The following is a 13,990-nucleotide window of genomic DNA, read 5'->3' as shown; positions in this document are numbered from 1 at the left end:
CACATTTAAAGCAGGGATACATACAGAGTAAAGGTAAAAGGCTGGAGCAGAATCTATTATGCTTCAGGTGAAGTCAAAAAAGCAGGGGTAGACATCCTTATCTGAGATCAAGCAAAAGCAAAAATTGATCTAATCCAAAGAGATAAGGAAGGAAACTATATCTTGCTAAAGGGTCCTATAGACAATGAAGCAATATCAGTATTAAACATATATGCACCAAGTGGTATAGCATCTAACTTCCTAAAAAAGAAGTTAAGAGAGTTGCGAGAAGAAATAGACAGCAAAACTATAATAGTGGGAGATCTCAATCTTGTACTCTCAGAATTAGATAAATCAAACCACAAAACAAATAAGAAAGATATTAAAGAGGTAAATAGAATATTAGAAAAATTAGCTATGGTAGATCTTTGGAGAAAACTGAATGGAGACAGAAAGGAATATACTTTCTTCTCAGCAGTTCATAGAACCTATACAAAAATTGACCATATATTAGCACATAAAGACCTCAAATTTAAATGCAGGAAGGCAGAAATAGTAAATGCTTTCTTTTCAGATCACAATGCAATAAAAACTACATTCAACAAAAAGTTAGGTGTAAATAGACTAAAAAGTAATTGGAAACTAAATAATCTCATCTTAAAGAATGATTGGGTGAAACAGCAAATTATAGACACAATTAATAATTTCACTCGGGATAATGACAACAATGAGACATCATACCAAAATTTGTGGGATGCAGCCAAAGCGGTAATAAGGGGAAATTTCATATCTCTAGAGGCCTACTTGCATAAAATAGAAAAAGAGAAGATCAATGAATTGGGCTTGAAACTTTAAAAGCTAGAAAAAGACCAAATTAAAAACCCCAAATCAAATACTAAACTTGAAATTCTAAAATTAAAAGAAGAAATTAATAATATTGAAAGTAAAAAAAAACTATTGAACTAATAAATAAAACTAAGAGTTGGTTTTATGAAAAAACCAATAAAATTGATAAACCTTTGGTAAATCTGATTAGAAAAAGGAGAGAGGAAAATCAAATTAGTAGTCTTAAAAATGAAAAGGGAGAACTTTCCCCAATGAAAAGGAAATTAAAGAAATAATAATGAGTTACTTTGCCCAACTTTATGCCAAGGAATTTGATAACCTAAGTGAAATGGATGACTACCTCCAAAAATATAGGCTTTCCAGATTAACAGAAGAGGAAGTAAATTGCTTAAATAGTCCCATTTCAGAAAAAGAAATAGAACAAGCGATTAATCAACTCCTTAAGAAAAAATCCCCAGGACCAGATGGATTTACGTGTGAATTCTACCAAACATTTAAAGAACAATTAGCCCCAATGCTATATAAACTATTTGAAAAAATAGGAAATGAAGGAGTACTACCAACTTCCTGTTATGACACAGACATGGTACTAAATCAGGTAGGTTGAAAACAGAGAAAGAAAATTATAGACCAATCTCCCTAATGAATATTGATGCTATATCTTAAATAAGATATTAGCAAAAAGACTACAGAAAATCATCCCCAGGATAATACACCATGATCAAGTAGAATCCTGGTATACCAGGAATGCAGGGCTGGTTCAATATGAGGAAAATTATCAGTATAATTGGCCACATTAATAACCAAATTAACAAAAACCATATGATCATCTCAATAGATACAGAAAAAGCATTTAATAAAATCCAACATCCATTCCTATTAAAAACACTTGAGAGTATAGGAATAAATGGACTTTTCCTTAAAATAATCAGTGGCATCTATTTAAAACTAGCAGTAAGTATCATATGTAATGGTAACAAACTGCAACCATTCCCAATAAGATCAGGAGTGAAACAAGGTCGCCCACTATCACCATTACTATTCAATATTATATTAGAAATGCTAGCTTTGGCAATAAGAATTGAGAAGGAGATTAAAGAATTAAAGTAGGCAATGAGGAAACCAAATTATCACTCTTTGCTGATGATATGATGGTATACTTAGAGAACCCCTGAGATTCTACTAAAAAGTTGTTAGAAACAATCCACACCTTCAGCAAAGTTGCAGGATACAAAATAAACACACATAAGTCATCAGCATTCTTATATATCACTAACAGAATCCAACAGTTAGAGTTCCAAAGAGAAATTTCACTTAAAGTAACTACTGATAGTATAAAATATTTAGGAATCTATCTGTCAAAGGAAAATCAGAAACTTTATGAGTAAAACTACAAAACACTTTCCACATAAATTAAGTCTGATCTAATCAACTGGAAAAATATTAAATGCTCTTGGATAGGGTGAGCAAATATAATAAAGATGACAATACTATCTAAACTAATCTATTTATTTAGCGCTATATCAATCAGACTCCCAAAAAACTATTTTAATGACCTAGAGAAAATAACAACAAAGTTCATATGGAAAAACAAAAGGTCAAGAATTTCAGGGGAATTAATGAAAAAAAAAATCAAATGAAGGTGACCTAGCTTTACCAGATCTAAAATTATATTATAAAGCAGCGGTTACCAAAACCATTTGATTGGCTAAGAAATAGACTAGTTGATTAGTGGAAGGGGTTAGGTTCAAAGAACAAAAAAGCCAATAACTTTAATAATCTAGTGTTTGACAAACCCAAAGACCCTAGTTTTGGGGATAAGAACTCACTAATTGACAAAAATTGCTGGGGAAATTGGAAACTAGTATGGCAGAAACTAGGCATTGACCCAAACTTAACATTGTACACCAAGATAAGGTCAAAATGGGTTCATGGCCTAGGCATAAAGAATGAAATTATAAATAAATTGGAAGAGCATAGGATAGTTTACCTCTCAGACCTCTGGAAGAGGAAGGAATTTATGATCAAAGAAGAACTAGAGATCATTATTGACTACAAAATAGAAAAATTTGATTATATCAAATTGAAAAGTTTTTGTACAAACAAAACAAATGCAGACAAATTTAGAAGGGAAGCAATAAACTGGGAAAATATTTTTACAAAGATTCTGATAAAGGCCTCATTTCCAAAATACACGGAGAACTGACTCTAATTTATAAAAAATCAAGCCATTCTCCAATTAATAAATGGTCAAAGGATATGAATAAACAATTCTCAAAGAAATAGAAACTATTTCTAGTCATATGAAAAGATGCTCCAAGTCATTACTAATCAGAGAAATGCAAATTAAGACAACTCAGAGATATAAACTACACACGTGTCAGACTGGCTAGAATGACAGGGAAAAATAATGTGGAATGTTGGAGGGGATGTAGGAAAATGGACATTGATACATTGTTGATGGAATTGTGAATACATCCAACCATTCTGGAGAGCAATTTGAAACTATGCTCAAAAAGTCATCAAACTGTGCATACCCTTTGATCTAGCAGTGTTATTACTGGGCTTATAACCCTAAGAGATTTTAAAGAAGGGTAAGGGACCTGTATGTGCAAGAATGTTTATGGCAGCCCTCTTTGTAGTGGCCAGAAACTGGAAACTGAGTGGATGCCCATCAATTAGAGAATGGCTGAATAAACTGTGGTATATGAACATTATGGAATATTATTGTTCGGTAAGAAATGACCAACAGGATGATTTCAGAAAGGCCTGGCGAGACTTACACGAACTGATGCTGAGTGAAACGAGCAGGGCCAGGAGATCATTATATACTTCAACAACAATATTATATGATGATCAATTCTGATGGATGTGGCCATCTTCATCAATGAGATAAACAAATCAATTCCAATAGAGCAGTAATGAATTGAACCAGCTACACCTAGCCAAAGAACTCTGGGAGATGACTATGAACCATTATATAGAATTCCCAATCCCTATATTTTTGTCCGCCTGCATTTTTGATTTCCTTCATAGACTAATAGTACACTATTTCAAAGTCCAATTCTTTTTGTACAGCAAAATAACTGTTTGGACATGTATATATTGGTCAACCTGCCATCTGGGGAAGGGGGTGGGGGGAAGGAAGGGAAAAATTGGAACAAAAGGTTTGGCAATTGTCAATGCTGTAAAATTACCCATGTATATAACTTGTAAATGAAAAGTTATAATTAAAAAATTAAATTAAATTAAAAAAAACTCTGGTACTAAAGCTAATAAGATCTGAGTTTAAATCCTTCCTCTGACATGTGCTGGTTGTGTGATTTTGGGCAAACTTTTGTTCCCTCATCTATAAAATGGAAGGATTGGACTTGAAGGCCTCTGAGGCAGCAATATGCTGGTAAATGCTTAATAAGCAGGTAGGGATGAAGAAGTGGGAGTGAGGAGATAAAGGGCCAGAATGTTTATACCACACACTTTTAAAAGTTTGCATCATTAACACCTTCTCTATCACTTTCTTAAGTCTAGACATTCAACAAAACAATCAAGTCTCCATTTGTAGTATTTGCTAACTGAAAATTTGAGTCACTAGAGAGTCTATTCAAGTTGACTCCAGTGGGCTCTTGCTTCATCTCTAATCCCCTAAGACCACAAATTGTAGAAGGTTTAGCATGTCTACACAAATAGAGAGAGGTTTTCTTTCTTGGAGCCTTTAATTCCAATTGGAAAGAAATGGGGATAAAAGTGCAGGTAAATCTGTAGCTGATTTCTTGAAACTACAATGAAAGCAGAAATCACCCCAGGCCTAGTGGGCTTTCCTCAGTTCTTATTTGAGTTTAAGTAAATGACATGTCTTCTGAGTTTAGGAATAAGGAATAGCTAAATCAGCATTTCCTTCAGGGAAAATGGTAAGAAAGACAGAGACAGAGATGGGGGAGGTAGGGAAGAGGTATGGAGAAAGAGCACACTCTGATTTCTTTATCTGCCAAAAGGGAAGAGGGAAATGTCAAGAGATTCCAGAAGACCTTATTTATGCATGGACTCTTTTTAAAAAAATTTATTCCTACTGACCACAGAAATATCTGAGCCACCAGGTGGCAGAACATCCTTTATTTAGATACAAGGACAAAAATTGAGTGCAATACATTAGTCTATTCTAGGAATCCACTTAGGACATGGAAACAGAAAACAGATATTTACTGAATGCAAAAATTCAAATGAATGATCATATTCGCCTCAGTTTCCTTATCTGTCAAATGAGAAGGGAATGACAAATCACTTCAGTGTCTGCCAAGAAAACCTGAAATGGGGTCACTAAGAGTCAAACCTGGGTGAAACAATTGAACAAAAATCATATTCTATTACTTTGTCATTTATTTTCTGACACATATCACTGTGTTCACCCATACTCATCTACTTATGCACTAACTTTAATTATAACCTTAGGTCTTAGTGAAACAAATGTTTGCCACATTATTTGGATTATAAACTTTTTAAAAATAGATCTGTGACTTGATTTAATTGAGTTGATTGAATGCCTCCAAATTGCTTTTCCAGACATTTTTTGATTGCCCTGAAATAGGATTCCTTTTGTTCTTGTTTGCTTAAAAAAAAAAAAAAAAACGAGCCAGAGTGCTAGATCTGGAATCAGGAAGACCAGAGTTCAAATGAGAGTACGAGGTGAGTGACTGAATGAGCAATTTGCTTAGCCTTTGTTGCCTTAGTTTCCTCATCTGTAAAATGCAAATGATAATAGCATCTATTCTCCGGGGTTGTTGTGAGAATCAAATAGAATAATACTTGTAAACCCCTCTGCAAATTTTAAAGCACTATAATAAATGTAACTACTATAATAAATGTAACAGTAACTATTGTTACTGTTATTTAAATGTCTATCTGTTTTATGATAATTTTAATTTTTTCTACCTCCAGGCACTTTTGCATTTAGTTCACTTTGGACATCTATACTTTAACAATCTTTGATTTCATTGAAGTGATTACAGCATTCTCTAAAGCACATCACAACTCCTCTTGAACTTAGTTAATAATAAGAATTATAGCTAACATTTATATAGAGCTTAATATGTGCCAAGCATTTTGTAATTTTATTCCCATTTCATCCTCAAAACAACCCGGAGAGGTAGATGCTATTATTATTTCCATTTCCCAGAGGAGGAATCTGAGACAAACTGAAGTTAAGTGATTTGCCTAGGGTCACACAGCTAAGTATCTGAGGCTGGAGTGGAGTTCCTGATTCCTTGATCACAAGGGCTTTCCACTTCACTTGAGGGCTGAAGTGGCTGGAAAATTCATCCTATTGTAGTTAATCTGGGATTCTCAATTTAGGATCCCAAATTCCCTTAAAGGCATAGGTCACCTATCATCTCTTATACAAGATCTTTCTTTATCCTTCCAGTTGTTAGCACCCTCCCCCTATTTCATATCCATATCCATATCCATATCAATATCTATATATATCAGATATATTTATCTGTATTGGGCAATGTCAATTCTTTATATATAGGGATTGTTTTTCATTTTTGTCTTTGTATCCCACAGTGCCTTGAAGGTATTGGTTGAACTAGATTAATTTAAAAATGTACATCACATAATATGCTTTCTTCTGTAGCCCTTGTTTCCTAAAAATCAAAACAAAACTCAAAAGGGGATAAAGGAGGTTTTTTGAGGGGAGAGGATAAATGGGAAGAGAGGGCCACTCAGGTAGAATCATCTTTTTAAAAGATCTGTGGACCCTAAAGTCCTTATTTTGCTATTCATCTAAAAATTCTATAGAACTTTACAATAGATGATCGATGTTTATTGGATATCCACCACAAAATATTCCTTATAAATTGATGACATCAAATATTATAGTAATAAAGGCTATTCGAGTCTATAGAGTACATTCCATTGAACAAACTTGTGTAAGGTAGAGCACATGTATTAATATTACAAACAACAATAATAGCATTTATGTGGTCCTTTATTTGGAGGCAGCTAGGTGGTTGAGTGGGTAGCACAGTGGGCTTGAAGTCAAGAAGCTCTGAGTGCAAGACCAGCCTCAACACTTATTAGCTATGTGAACCTGGGTAAGTCACTTAACCTGTTTGCCTTAATTCACCAGAGAAGGAAATGGCAAACCTCTCCAGTAAAAATGCCAAAAAGAATTTTGTTGGTATGCTATGAAGTCCATGGAGTTGTGAAGAGTTGGCCACAATTGAATGACTGAAAAATAATAGCTCTTTAAGGTTTTCAAAGCACTTTACATATATTATCATTTGATTCTCACAAAACCCCTCCAAGCTAAGTGGCTATGATTATCCTCATTTTACAGATGAAGAAACTGAGGTGGAGAATAGTTAAGTGACTTGCTCAGGGTTATACAGCTATGTCATTGTTTGAGTCAGGATTCAAACTCAGATATCTCTGAGATCTGACTCCAACCAACTATTTTACATGTGAGGAAACAATTCAGTGGCTTGTCTACAGTCATATAAGTAGTACATGCACTAGCAGGGTATGAATCCAGGACTTCCGTCTCCAAGTCCAGTGCTCTTTCCATGATGTCAGGAATGAGAAGTTAAAGGAAGAAAATGAATGCTGAAGTCAGAGATTCCTCATACACCATGCTAAATCTCACTGGGGTTTGTAGAAATTGAGATTTACCCTTGCCTCATATTCATGCTAGCTTTGGAGCTTTGATGCCATGAATTTTTTTACAACGCAGGGAGTTTTCAGTCCTCTTACTGAAGCTGTACTCAGGACTTGATGAGATTGCGTTCTGCCAGTGAACCCTTAAGAGAACATTCCCTTCCATGCCAAGAGTGTTGGGAACATGTTGCTAAAGACTCAGCATTCCTATGGGGAGCAATAAGAGTGACCCACCAAAGAGAAAGAATCACTTTTCATGGTCATTCAAGGAGACAAATCATTAATCCACTATTTCTTGTTCACTGAATCAATCCACAAATATTTATTAAGTATCTACTATGTGCCAGGGAATGTGCTAGGTAGTAGAGATACAAATACAAAAAAAGAGAGAATTCATTCTTTCAAAAAATTTACAATCTTTTTTTCAAGAACTTTACAATCTAATGGGAAAATAACAAGTACCTATATAAACATATACAGTATCAATCTAAAATGAACAAATATTAATATATACAAAGTAGTGAAATACTAGAGTAAGATGTGTCTATATTTAAGATAGTATGTTCACATGGGTGAACATGTGAGTCTAAATGAGACTGGCTTTGGTATGAATAGTATGGCTTATCCACCTCTCAGGCACTTAGTAGCTGTATAATCCTGGGAAAGTCACTTAGCTTTGTTTGCCTCAGTTTCCTCATCTGTAAAATGAGCGGGGAGAAGGAAATGGCATACCACTCCTAAGAAAACCTCAAATGAGGTCATAAAGAATCCAACATGACCGATTGAACACGGCAACAAAATCCACCTTTCTTCAAGGAGACCAATCCTTGTTTTAAAGTGATTAGGAAAAAACCCCTGACTGGGCACTCTTTGTCAGTCTTCAAGAGAGGATCTTGGATTAGAGCTAATATGTATCTGCCAGCACAAATATTCTTATTTACAGGTATGATTATTTGAAGGACTCAAAACAAAAGCTACTTCCTTGTCAGATACTCTTAGTTTAAGAGGGAGGATAATCCTAAATTTGCCCCTGCTAGCTTGGTCCCTTCCAAAAAACACCCGTCACATAAAAGCCCACCACAAATAGAAATAATGTAAACCCATTTATTCAAGCAAAACACAAAAAGAAATTAAAGAAATTTTACAGATTGGCATATATCAGAAAATGCCCTAGAATGAATGAACTCTTTGCTGGGGATGAGATAAGATCTCATATCAAAATGAGAGGCTCCAAATTCACCCAATGGGAAAATCTCTGAAGTCTTACTGAAGGCAATCTGGGAATCATTGCATGTTGATTATCTATAGGGCTATGGTTTCCAAACTGTCTTTCTTTCTCCCTCCTTCTCTTTCTCTCTCAGTGTATATGGAACAACAAATGTCTCTCCTTTTGCAGCATGAACAAAAGCCCCAGGCCTGAGTTACACAAGATCATTGGGAGGGAAGATACTAGGTACCAAAGATGTACTGGGACTAAGTATCTCCTTATAATCTTCTGTCCCAGTGACTGGGAGACTTTGGAAAATAGATAATGAAAACATTTCAGTTTAAGGTAATTTTCTACTGGTCACTTGCTTTTCTATTTTAAATAAATTGTTCTTTTTCATTTACCACCATGATATTTCATATCATCAATACTGGCTTCTCATGGAGAAAAGGTTGGGATGATTAATTAGTAAATAAGCATTTATTAGATATTATATGCTTAACTGTATTAAACACTGAGAACATGAGGAAGAAGCAAAAATAGATACCCCCCCTCCTCCAAGGAGCTTACATTCCAGTGGAGAAAAGAAAACATGAAGACTCAGGGCATTAATGTCAGTAGATAGGAACTAAAATCCAGATATGAATAATCAGAGGTAACAAAAAGATCCTATTATCTAGGGATGTTTGGAAGAGGAATGAATATATGGGGGGAAAGAGAGATTATGAGTTCAGTTTTGGAAATGTTGAGATTGAATTGCTCCTGGAATCAAATCAAATGATGATGTTCAACAAGTGTGTAGTGATAATAGATTCAATTTCAGAAAGAAATTGGGGCTTGATTTCTAGATATTTTGTAGAGATGACAATTTAATTCATGAGAGCAGATGAGAATAAATAAGTATTAAATGTTAACTATGCACCAAATATGTACTGAGCACTAAGGATGCAAATACAAAGATAAAGCAGCCTTTGCTCTCAAAGAGCTTATTTTCTAATTGAAAGGGACAATGTGGGCATAGGGAGATGGTGGCCAGAGTGGTACTCATTTGTGAAGTCACAATAGATGGTAACAAATCATAAGACTTAGTCTGATACACCTTTTCTAGCAATAGTGGTCACATTAATTTGATTATGAATTCTAACAGAAAATGTGGAAATCAGGGGAGGTAGGAAAGAAGGGTTCAGGGAACATAGGGCACACGGTAATTACAGAGCAGATGGTAATAAGATGATAAAAGTAGGAAGGAACAAGATGGCCAGGATAGAAGATAAAGCATGACTGTGGTTGGCAAGATGCAATGGTCCATTTGGCTATGTGAATTTGTGCTCATGATATTTACTAGGCTTGACAGTACTGAGCTCAGGAAGAGAGTTCCAGAGCTGAATGGACTAAATCCCTCAGGGTCCCAATCTTGCTGTTTTTGTTTTGTTTTATTTTTAAGTACTTTAAAGCTTTTTATTTTTAAAACATATGCATAGTTTTCAACATTCACCCTTGCAAAACCTTATGTTTCAAATTTTTTTCTTCCTTCTTCCTCCCTTCCCCTCCCCTAGATGGCAAACAATCTAATATATGTTAAATATGTGCAATTCTATCTATATCTATATCTATATCTATATCTATATCTATATCTATATCTATATCTATCTATCTATATATATGTGTGTGTGTGTGTGTGTGTGTGTGTGTATGTGTGTATTCCCATAATTATCATGCTGCACAACAAAAATCAGATCAAAAAGGAAAAAAAATAAGAAAGAAAACAAAATGCAAGCAAACAACAACAAAAAAAGTGAAAATACTATGTTGTGATCCAAACTCAGTCTCTGTCGACCTGTCTCTCAATCTTGCTATCTTTGTAACCTTGGATAACCTTTCTGAGATTTAACTTCCTAGGGATAGTGTTACATAAGGGCAGTCTGAGACTCAAATGAGAGTGTCAAAGTGCTTTGTAAACTTTAAAGTACTAAATGTCTCTAGGTGAACCCCAAAGCTCTATTGAGGTCTTTTTTTCCTAAGAGGCACCCTATGATACCACCCCTTAGGGGGCATTAGGTTTGATGGCTTTAGTTAGCAATATGTTTGCCGTTGACATAATGTTATTTGGTTTTGAATCTTCAGCTTCCTTTTTTGTTAACTGCTGCAGGTTGTATTTTAAAATCCAAACAACTAAACAGAAATACATATAATACAATAGTACAATGGATGGAGCATAGGGCCTGAACTAAAGAAGACTTATTCTCCTGAGTTCAAATCTGATCTTAGATATCTACTAGTCACTTAATCTTGTTTCCTTGGTTTCCTCATTTGTAAAATAAACTGAGAAGTAAATGTAAAGCATCTTACTATCTGTGCTAAGAAAACTCCAAATGACTAAAGAAAAGCAGCAGTTGATGTAAGAGAACAAATCTATGTTTTCTTGTTCTTAGAGGAAAAAAATGTCTCACCTTCCTTCACCCTCTATCAAAAATGAACAATAACAACAACCAAAAAACCCCCAAAAAAACCCTTTTTCAATTTCAAATGGACTGGAATTAAAAATTAAGATGGAGTAGAACAAATAAGTTAGAAAAGAAGAAATGGTAATTACCAATGAGAAATCAATAGCTTTTGGAAAGGAAAATGAGTTTTTAGACATTGGGAAAGTGTAACATTTAAAAAAAAAGCACCCTGAACTTGGGATTGGGGAATCCAGAACTAGACTTAGAACCCTATTTGAATCCCCTGAAATCTTCATGCCATGTGATATTTGAGTGAAAAAAATTTGGTTTTTCACTCAGTTTAGAAGGATTCTGATCCATTTTAGTTTTTCCCTTATAAAATTAAAGATTCTTTAAGTATTAATATATTTATCAATGACTAGGCTATATTGCATTTCAGAAATTGCACATTGCCTTTGTGTAGAGGGCTGAAACTCCCAAAAAGGTATGCCTGAATCAGACAACCAAGCACTTAAGGCTAATTACCTATTCAATGTGAGATAATGACTCTATTAGCACATATTTGGATAATGGCTCTCCTCACCATTGGTTCTTGCTGAATGTTTGGTGTTAAGATAATCTTAACCAAGAATTGTGTGGGGGGGGGGGGAGAAAGGGAGGGAAAGGGAGCAGAGGCCAGAGTCACTTGGTGGCAGGACAAGGAAGAGAGAGGTTGGTGACTCCGGACTCCAGAATCCACGATAGCTCTTTGGCAAGCCTCATGGCAACTTGCCTGCCTCCTTCACTTTTCCTCCTAAAGAGCAAGGACTTTGATTTATCTTAATTCTGGCTGACTCTGAAACCCTCTAGGGAGCTAGCTCATACTTTACACCTTTGGTGATCACAAGTTTCTCAGTGCTACCAAAGCTCACCAACCTTAATGTTGTTGTTTGCCTTTCATTCTGGAAGAAGACCAATAACATTATGATTGACTTGCATGTGAATTGGATTTAAGTGAGACAAAGTTGCACAAAGTTACCACTCACTCTCTCTTTCAGAATCAATGATGTCCAGTGGCAAGAAAGATCAAGATAACTGGTGATGGCTCTGGATGCTGTAGCTGATCTTGGAATTTCTAAATTAAGGTCTTTCCTAAATCTTAGTTTGTCTGAGGCCAGGCCTATTCAATGAGTATGAACTGGGCTAGAGTTGAGGCAAAAGATGACTCAAATAGATGTCAAAGAAAGATGACATTAAAACATTGACAATGACATTGGGAGAAAATGGGAAGACCCACTTTTGGCTTTGAGAGAGAGATCCTGGCGGTGGACAAGAATAAGCATCTCATTAAAGGTGACAAAAAGAGCCAAAAAGAAAGTGGTTTTTGCATTTATGAAAAAGGATTGGTATAATGTAATAGCACCAGCTATGTTCAACATTCACAATATTGACAAGACACTGGTTACAAGTGCTGAAGGAACAAAAATTGCCTCTAATGGTCTTAATAGATGGCGTCTTTGAAATGAACTTTGCCAATTTGCACAATGATGAGGTTGCTTTTTGTAAGTTCAGATTAATTACTGAAGATATTCAGAATAAAAATTATTTGACTAATTTTCATGGAATGGATCTTACCCAAGATAAAATGTGCTTCATGGTCAAAAAGTAGCAGACCTTGACTGAAGCCCATGTTGATATCAAAACCACTGATGGCTACTTCCTCCACCTCTTTTGTTCTGTTTTTACCAAAAAATTGCAAAAACCAGATCCACAAGACCTCTTGTGCCCAGCACAAGTCAGTCAAATTTATAAGAAAATGATGGAAATCGTGACCCTAGAGGTACAGACAAATGACTTGAAAAAAGTTGTCAATAAACTAATTCCAAACAGCATTGGAAAAGACAGAAAAGGCTTGTCAATCCATTTATCCTCTCCAAGTCAAGATTGGGAAAACTAATGAAACTGCGTGGTGAAGCTGGTGGCTCTAGAAAACCTTCAGACAATGAAATAGGAACTTAGAAAAGGGCTGATGGCTATGAACCATCATTGAACTTGTGTTCAAGTATATGTCTAAAATAAGAAAAGGTCAAAAACCAAACATTTATCATTGTGATGGTTCTTTTTTTTTCAAGTTTTATAAATCAAAATGGCAGTAATATTTGTTACTTGGAAAGTTTTCTCATAAATGTAATAAGTAAAAGGTTTGCTATTACCCAATAAAATTATATAATTGCTTTGTAGATAAATTTGTTATAAAACTATTAGGATTGTCACATAAGATATGACCTTGGGTTCATCAAGATTGGAAAACGTGAATCAAACTCTAATCTCATTTTATAAATGAAGTAGATAACAAGGAAAAATGACTACAGATTTGAGTGAATGTCAGAGTAGACATAAATTTACTTCCCAGTTTCCCTTATTTACTTCTGCTTATTTACAAAGTATTTGTAAATCCATTTAATCTTTACAATCCTAGTGGCCAGAATTTTTGTGTTGCTTTAGATAGGTTTTAAGTGAATAGGACAAATAGCTAGTACTGCCTCCTAAGACAACAATTTCAGCTCACTGGATACCTCAGTCTTTGGTTGCCTTTTTTTCTCTTGATTTTGCATCAGACAAACCTTCCCTTTAGGGTCCTAGGTTCAGAGCCTCAGCTTTATCTTTTATTCATTTCTCTTCCTCTTTACCCATATCCAATCAATTGCCAAATCTTGCCATTGCTACTCCTACAACATCTCTTTTATTTGGCTCCTTCTTATTACTCCTACTACTCTTTTCTCCCATATCCTCATCACCTCATGCCTAAATTAGTGCCCCCATCAGCTTCTTATTTCATCTTCCTGCCTTAAGCCTCTCACGACCCCAGTATGTCTTACATGCT

The 13,990-nt window shown here is 35.1% G+C and overlaps 1 pseudogene; it reads left to right on the top strand.

The window, feature by feature from the left end:
• The first annotated feature begins 12,367 nt into the window (after window positions 1-12,367).
• LOC127540686 (40S ribosomal protein S3a-like) lies at window positions 12,368-13,207 on the top strand (annotated as a pseudogene).
• The last annotated feature ends 783 nt before the right edge of the window (window positions 13,208-13,990 follow it).

This window comes from Antechinus flavipes, chromosome 6, assembly GCF_016432865.1.
Source record: "Antechinus flavipes isolate AdamAnt ecotype Samford, QLD, Australia chromosome 6, AdamAnt_v2, whole genome shotgun sequence".
Taxonomy (NCBI): Eukaryota; Metazoa; Chordata; class Mammalia; order Dasyuromorphia; family Dasyuridae; genus Antechinus; species Antechinus flavipes.
The sequence above is the reverse complement of the archived record's forward strand: the minus strand, read 5'-3'. Positions and strand labels throughout refer to the sequence as shown.